This window comes from Parasteatoda tepidariorum, chromosome 11 (genome assembly GCF_982258835.1).
Source record: "Parasteatoda tepidariorum strain Cologne lab strain chromosome 11, Ptep-v5.0, whole genome shotgun sequence".
Lineage (NCBI taxonomy): Eukaryota > Metazoa > Arthropoda > Arachnida > Araneae > Theridiidae > Parasteatoda > Parasteatoda tepidariorum.
The window spans coordinates 14,817,544-14,826,936 of NC_141765.1; positions in this window are offsets into that span (position 1 = coordinate 14,817,544).

Here is a 9,393-nt window from a genome sequence, read left to right on the forward strand (position 1 = left end):
TAGTGCACGTAGTAGCTGGAAGAGTTAGGCCAATTTTGATTGCCTCCGCTACAGCTGGATAATACGGTGTGGCATCAATAACTAAATCGATGTATTCGAGGGATTCATAAGAATTTTCTCTGAGAGCAGATCTTTATACATAGTATATCTTCTAAAACTTCAAGATATGACACTTTGTCCAGTTTGTTCATCGCATTCCAGTGAAGCTGTAAGAGTGAAAATGCTTTTCTTTGTGTAGAAGAAAAACGGTCTTTCAACGAAGATACACTATCTACCAATAAGTATTTGGGCATCTATGCAAATGACTATATATCCGGTCCTGAAATGGATTGTTTCTCCTGGTATGGTTGGGGACCCTTGGTCCCCATTCATGGTAAGCTCAACGCCGATGCCTACTGCACTATTTTGGATGACAATGTGCTTTCTACGTTGTGGCAGTTTTGCGGGGTGGACCCCTGTTACTTCCAAGACGCAATGCCAGCTGTCATGATGCGAGGGTCACCAAGGCTTGGTATGGCGCCAGTGGGGTTAATCGAATGAACTGGCCCGCCCAGAGCCCAGACCTGAACCCTATCGAGAACCTCTAGGACGAAATGGATGGCCGAATTAAGGGGTGTACTTCCCGTTCAAAATAGATGAAGGAACTTACATGTCTTCTTCAAGCCGAGTGGAAGAAAATACCACTAGCCGTCACACAAGGACTTGTGGAAAGTATGCCCCGGGGGGTTCACGCTGTAATTCCTCTGCCAACTATTGATTATGAATAAAGTTTGTTTTTCTTTTCAATCACACGCGTCCAAATACTTATTGGTAGATAGTGCATAAGGGAGTCCGAATAAAGATTGACGTCCTGAAAAATTCTTCTGCATTTTCAGAAGGCACATTCGATCTATGAACTTGTCTAGATGCCACTAGCGGTCGATTCATTTCAATGCCTAATTCTTCGCAATTGTGTTCTGCTTTCGTGAAAATAGCACAATACTAATGTTAAGTGTACACAAACACGTTAGTATACGAAATTACTGTTTGTAGTTATTTGTGTTTCAAAATCAGTAGCTATGCCAGCGCCATCAATACAGTTTCTCGTGGTAAAATTTGCAAGTACAAGAAATTCTTACTTTTTTTAATTCTTATTTTTCTTTCTTTTCTTAATTCTTATTTACTTTTTTTAATTCTTTTTTTTTTTCTTACTTGTTAACAATGAAGAAATCTATCTTGAGAAAAATTAACAGATGAAAGTATATATAATAACAAAACAAAGTAAAATAACAGAATATTTGTAATTTTTTTTGGAGGGGGGGGGGTAGTTTGTTAGAGGGTTGCACCCCCTTTTGTATTATTCTGCCGGCGCCCTTGCCTGGCATACCATTTTGGACGATTTTGCTGCCCGGATAGATATTCGGATTTACACCGATTTCAAGTGATTCCAACGATTTAGCTCCTTTGACAACTGGGCATTGTCTAACAGGACAATCCTTAACATTAGTGCCAGAGAGGAATTATACATCTCTTCCTGACAACAGGCTATCTAGATGGAATTTATTACAAAAACTGATACAAACATTTTGACATCGGTGGAAATCCGAATATCTATCTATCCCTGCTGCAAAATAGTTTAAAATGGTATGCCAGTCGACAAAACATAAAGGTAGCTGATTTAGTGATTATAAAAAATGACAATTTACCACCACTAAAATGGAGCTTAGGAAGAGTTATTGAGACATTTCCAGGTAATGACGATAAGATACTGTTGCATCTTTAAAAACTGTTAATGGTACAATTAAAAAACCGATTGTAAAGTTATGTTTATTGCCTCTTGACTCTAAAATTTATTTATCTCAATTATTTATAAAATTTTGAGTCAATGGGTAATAATTAAGTTAAGTCATTTAGAATAATTTAGAATTGAGATTTGAGTTTCGTGTGTTTTGTGATGTTCAAAGTTTATAATCTAGGATATTTGATTTAGTGATTCTAAATTTATACTTGTTTAATTTTTCTATTAGATATTCTTAAGATTGCTAAATTTAATACTTCTTGGAAACACTACTCTGAAGTTTTCTTTAGTATTTTAAATGTTTTGAACAAGTTGAGAAAATTGTGATTTTGTTACATTTTCTTGCATAATTTTACAAAAAGTCATCTAAACTTTTTTAAAAAAAGAAAAAGGGTTATATGGAAAAAGTAAATATGGATATTTTTTAAATCTATAGTGTTAAAAAATATATTTGTGAATTGAGTCCGAAGTTGTATTAACAGCAAATTGTTTGACACACAATATGATAAAGTTCGGACGGTTTGGCGTTCAAATTTCCCATCATTTAAAACTAAAAATAAGTAAAGAAAATAGAATAGATGCTCATTTTTCAGATTTTACTATCTACTCGATAAACATTTAAAATATCTTGGATTTAAGCTATTGAAATTAATAATGTTATTTGATTATTGCCATTATTGCTTTTGTATTCCGCAAGATAATCAGCAATTTTTGCGTGCAAGTTATTGCGTGACTAAAACAAATTTTGTTAATTTAATTTAAAACTATAAACACGGTATAGGCAATTCGGCTTATAAAACTGCTTTTGAATAAAAAATTATGAAAGAGGATTTTATCATTAAGTATAATGCAAAATAATATAAATTTAAAAAAATAATAATAATTTTACTTAAATTTTATCTAATTCAATAAAATTCTTTTTACTATTGATATATCCTAAGTATAATAATAAAAATACCAAAAATTGCAGTTTAATCTTGATTTTTATAACTCATAAGTGATGTAAAACTTCCATTGAAAGGAAGTTTATAGTAAGTTTAATGTTTTTAAACAAAGAAACTGCTTTGAAATTAAATTGAAATAACTATAAAACCTTTTACCGAATCAGAAAAAAGTAATAATGATTTAAATCGATGTTATAAATTTTTGAAAACTGAATACTGTTACAAAGAGATAAAAAGTTGTTTCGCAAAAATAAAGTCAATTACTGTAGTTCTTATCTTACAGATTCCAAAAACTTTTTGCCTTTTAATTAAAATAAATAAATAAAAATTTTAAAATAATTAAATAAAAATTTTAAAATAATTTAATAAATATTTTAAAATAATTAATTAAACACCTTTAATAATAAATGGAACATCTCATGCTCCACTTGAGATTAAATACTATAGTAAAATTATTGGTTTTTATTTTATCTAAATTTGCTTTAACTTCAATAACATTGGAGTACTTTTTATTTTGGTTAGTTTTTATCTTATCCTCAGTAATAAAGTATTAAGTTCCATAAGATAAAGTTTATAGTTATTTTGAAAATAATCCCCTGCTTTTTAATTTTAATTCAGTTCAAGATGCGTGTCTAAGAAAATGAACGTAGCTTGAAATGATCGTTTAAAAAACAGAATCAAGATCAAAATGCATGCTAAGAAAATGGGCTTTTGAAAAATTGGTTAAAAAATGAAATATATGTTTAAGAAAATGGACAAAGCTCAAAATGAGCATTTAAAAATTATTAAAATGCGTCTTTAAGAAAATGAACGTAGCTTAAAAAGTGCTTTTGAAAAGATCAAATGAATAAAGATCAAAATGTGTCAATGTGTATTTAAGAAAACCGGCATAGTTTCAAATGCGTTGTTGAAAAGATTGACATAGATCAAAATATGTTTATAATCTTGAAATTAAAGTCTAAAGAATATACATAGCTTAAACTGCACTCTTATGAAGCTAGACATAGCATTTGATTAATTTTTCAAACTGTTGTTATGACTGCAGTTATTGCGGGTAATTGTGAACTCACGTATCTTCTTTGATTTTTAAATGATCTGGGAAAAAAAACCGACATTTAATGTCAACTTTCCTAGTGCTTGATTTATCATAAGACTTAAGAGGTCCAAGCCTCAGGTTCCCACTTTTTTGGGGGGCCCCTAAGTGTTACAAATAATTTCTCTTTATATGTTTTTCCTTAAGAATTGTCTATTAGAGTAATCTGTTAACAAATATATAAATAAATGTAAGTTCAAATTTATTAATATATCGTAATTTACTTATATTATAAATATTTTAAAAGCACTTCATAATAAAACAACATATAAAATTTGGGGGGGGCCCTGACTGTTTTGTGCCTATGACTCCCGCAGTTCGAGATCAGGCCCTGAACTTTCCTTCTTTTATACCTTTTACAAAAGTTTGAGCAGCTTTGTTTGACTTTTAACTTTCAAAATATAATTTTTTTTTTAAAAATTCTTCTTTGGCAAATAAGTTGTGCAGTTGCTCCCAAAAAACATTTTTATGCAAAAAATTAAAATATCTTTAATATACATCCCAGTTATTATTGAAGAGTTTTCATGATAGAATTCCAAGTAATTTCCAAGTTCATATCACTCATTTGGTGAAACAATGACGTAACTGCAAAATCAAGTTACGCAGTTGTTTCACCAAGTGAGCGATATTGAATTATAAAAGATAGATCTTATTAATTATCGCTCATTTGGTGAAATAATGACGAAACTTGATTTTGCAGTTACGTCATTGTTTCACTAAATGAGCGATACTTGCCGGTATTATTTCATTTCAAATGAAGGAAGTGATCTGGAACATGGGAACAGTATCTTTGGTAAAATGTAGAGGGTAACTGAGAACTTGAGAATTTCATGCATAAAACAATTTACTAAAGTGTAAGTGTTCACCACTTACTGAAGAAGGGGGAAATAACAGTGCAAGGGCTGAGAAAAAAACAAAAAACCAAATTTTGCATCTACAGAGTTTGTTGAAAAAGCAGAAACTGTCTTCAGTGCTTCATTGTATGTAACCATTGTTGAGTTATGCCCACACCTTAAACTTAGGATAAAAACAGCCAGAATACACTTAAATTTTCTGGCTCCGTGAATGTTAAAGAATTGCAAGCTTTCTAAAACATCGACACACCACAGCCTAACTAGTACCTTTCACTTTTGACATGAAACAATTTTTTTTTCAGTTTACATAAATTGTTAGCTGATTCATATGGTTTATTAAGACAGACATTTTATTACTTTTATTCATTTAACATAATACAGTAGAACCCACCAAGCAAGCTTGCATTTAACGAAATTCCGGATTTAGCAAATGAAATAGAATGTTTTGCTATATATATATATAGTTTAGAAAGGAAAAAGGTTTTAAACGCAAGTAATGTTTCGAATTTGATCTGTACAAATCTCCGCTGGACCATCGATAGATGTAATTTCAAATGCTCTTGTGACTATGAGTTAACAGGAATTACATAATTTAGAATCACGTAAAACTAATAATTAAACGATCACTTTGGTCGCACTTGCGATTGTACACTCGTGAGACATTTCAAAGGAAGGATGTACTTCATTTCTTAGAGAAAATAAAAGAGCATTAAATATTTAAAGAAAAGAATTTGATAATTTCCTAGTATTTCTTAAATTAAATATTCGTTGTCGAGAAAAGTTGAAGATTAAATGAACGAATTGAATGAAATGACGAAAATGTTTTAGAATAACAAACTCGCTCATGCAAACATGAATAAATATTTCTAAATAATTCCTCATGTTTAATATAAGCCAATTTTTTAATTCAAAACTGTTTTAAACATACTATGTAAATTAATTTCTACAGCAAAGTTCGGTTCCTTAAAGTGGTGAAGTAATCATTACATTTCGAAAATGGTTTGTAGCCACTACATTTAACTATTAAAATAATGCAGTTTTTGCTGGATATATATACAGTACAGAACCAGTTATCCGGAAATCAGAAAACCGGAAAATCAAAAAACCGGAACAAAATTCGATAAATTTTCCCGCTATTTAAAAAAATTTTTTTTTTTCCTCATAGGATTTTATTTCTTTTTTGAAAGATGCTTACCTTACCATCATTTCGGAAATAATCATTAGTGTATTACTATTCGTTTTTTCTTCTTTTTAAGATTATTTCCAAATATTTTTATTTTTTAGTTGGGTTTAACAATAAAAAAACGGTTTTTTGTAGTGATTCAGAAAACCGGAAAAATCAGTTATCCGGAATAGCGATGGTCCCGATCGTTCCGGATAATCGGTTCCCTACTGTATATATATATAACGTCGTTGCCGAGTGGAAGGATTAAAACAGGTCTTAGGCCGGGAGGGAGGGTGCAAAATCTATTTATTAATTATTAGACAAAGCAGTCATGAAAGTGTGCATGAAAAGTTGTGTTCCTTGGTTATATGTTAGGGAAAATCTTGCAAAGTGAAATCCGCAAAATGTCTTAATTTAGGGAAAGAGGGAAATCTTAGAAGTAGATTGGTCTATTAATCTTAGAGTTAGATTGGTCTATTTCATAAACCAATAGTAATTATTGGTTTATGAAATAGGCCGAGCGTTTCCCACAGAGAGCAAAGGGAAAAATGTCCTGCTTTTAATTAAATGCATGCTTGAGCCAAAAATAGATTTAAGAACAGGATGTGGCCTTTAAAAGTGTGAGAAAGTATTTCGATTAGAATAATTAATTAGGATAACATAAAAAGATTAATTGAAGCTTTTTATGTTACATCCTCCCTCGCCAAAAATGTTTAATTGCAATCCAAAATTTTAAAAATTATCTATCTGCAAAATCTTCCCCATGGTAGAAGTACAATTGAAATAAAAAAGAATCAAATTTGCAATTTTAACAAGATATAAAGGTATTATGAATTATAAAAAATGTACATTTGTACACATGTTAAAAACAATAACATAATTAAACTGTTCGAGGAATAAAAAAAATTGTAGTAGCGCTACCAGCAAACTTAAAAGTTTGATTTTCATTTTTAATAGTTTTTGTGACTTCAGTTTTTTCAGTTCCAAGTCTTTTGTTTGAAAATCACAACAAAGTTTTTTCACCATATTATTCCTCATAATCACACACTTTAAATAAATCCTTCAATCAAGGGGGAAAAAATTTCGAAACATTTTTCAAAATGTGAAAGTTAAAATGTAAAACATGAAATACAAAAAACAGTTTTACAGGAAAAATTTCAATCTGAAATTAGAATTGAGTCTTGTTTACCTTGTTAGAAAACAAAATAAAATAAAAATGACACAGTGGTTGTTACTCTGAAGTCCAAGACTTCAGTATTGACTTCATTTCACTTTATTTATTATTTACCTTACATATTTGTCACCTTAATAGCAAAATATTTGAAAATTTGCTGAAGTTAGGAATTTATTTATTATCTTGGATTTGCACAATTCTGTCAACATAATTTTGACAATGTTACGCACCATTGTCACATTTAGTCTCAAGAATATTTGAAGATTCAAGACTATTTTCAGATTTGCTATTTAAATCTTTATTTTTCAGTCTATTTTTTGTCTTATTTTTCTTTAAATTTACTTTGTTTACATTCTTGTCAATTCTCATTTATTTATTTTATGTCCAAAATTTTCTTTCTTATATTTTTTTTTTTTTTTTTACTTTTATTTTCTTTCTTGGTATTTTTATGGCAATTATAAAACCGGATTTCAGGAAAAATGTGTAAGGACAAATTGCTTTTTTAATCGGAATAGGTGATCAATCTTCTCAGACTTTACATTACAACCCGTTTAACACAATTTATCACTAGGTGAAATCCAAAACAAACTTTCAAATTTAATATGGTATTAAGGTAAATCAGTTTTTAAAATTTGACTGACTAGCTATTTTCCTTATTTTTAATCTGAAGTGCAAGTTTGGTTAATTTGCAAATTACCTTATGTTTCTTTTCATTTATATCTTTTTCTTTTCTTTTTGGACATATAATTTATCGAAAATATTTGTTGGGATCATATTTAAAGTACTATTTGTGTTGACTCTAAATAGATAGTTTTATTAGTCACAATCAGGTTATTTGTCATTTTTAATGCTTTTATTTTGAAAGCATTTTGAGTGTATCCGGATACTATACATTGTTGGTCACTATCTCTATGTTAGAATTGATTCTTCGCAATAAGAAACTTTGCATGTTTATGAAATGTCTGAGCTAGAACTGAGTTATGAACTAATTACCAACGTTGAACTCAAGTATTAATTTTTGGTTGTTCATCAATTCAAATTCTAAAAACAAATATTTTATTAATTTTCCAAATTATTTGTATTAGTTTTAACATATCTTGGTTTAATTTATAATTTCTACCACAACGCAATTGCATACAAAATAAGAATATTTTAATGGCATTTTTATCTTAACTCTAAGCACTATAGTGAAACAAAAATATAAATTCAACTCATTAATAAATCATAGAAACTGTAACAAAAAAATATGAAAATAATTTCTTGAAACACTTTTTATGCCAATCAAAACAATCCTGCGGCCTTGCGGAATTTTGTTTTTAATGTAAATTTGTAAATTTTTCTTCTTTTTGCTTTCTACTTACAACTGTAAGCCTCATGCTATACTTCGTGGTGCATGAGGAGTTTTAAATCGTTTAAATAAAAAAAAAATAAAAAAAATAAAAACAATTAATTCACTGAAAATAAAAATTTCTCAAGAAAAAAAAAATTTCAACAGTAAATACGATCAATGTATAAAAAATAATTGTTTCAATTGAAACATCAAGTATGAGAGAGAAAAAAATTTAAAATCATAATCTATGATTTTTGTTATTTACATGAGTGCTTTTTTTATTATTTATTAATCAATAAAAATTCCAGAAATTGTTTTATGAGAATTGTAAAAAAAATTAACAAACAGGATACGTGAAAAAGTTCGAATTAGTCCAAGAAGATATTTTGAAAACTGCATCATCAGAGATGAAACTGCGTTGAAATTCCATGAACACAATTCCAAAAGCAAAGGCGAAAGCTGCTAAGGAAAAAATTTGTTTCTTCGTTAAGAGGAATCATATTTCTCCTTAATTGAGGCGAGATGAGAACGATAAAATTCAGAGCAGCAGTGGCAGAGGCATAACTAAACTTTCTGTAAGTCACTTGTAAAGGAAAGGGATTTCAATAAAAACATTTTAATTATCAGGAGTTCGATGCAGTTTTTCTTTTTACTCCAAGGAAAGAAATTGAAGCTCAGCTATCTAGTAGTATTGTATTCATCGCCTTCAGAACGTAGACATAACATGCAGCATACTCAAACGGAAAGTCGATGATTTTTAAGACAAGTTCCACTGGACGTAGGTATCATTTATGCCGGCCAGGCGGCTAAGTGGTTAGCGTGCCTGACTGCGAAGCCAATGGCTGCGGGTTTGAATCCCGCTCTGGGCATGGATGTTTCTCTCTCTGTGTGTTGTCTTCTGATGTATGAATGTGGCCCACCCTATGAACGGGTATTTGTGGCAGTGTGACGTGGGTAATGTCGCTCGCCTCCGTGACTTTGGTTCACAGGTGCCCACTGGGTAACGATAAATGAGCAACACTTTCGGCATCTTCTAGGGCGAAAAGCGAAAGTTCA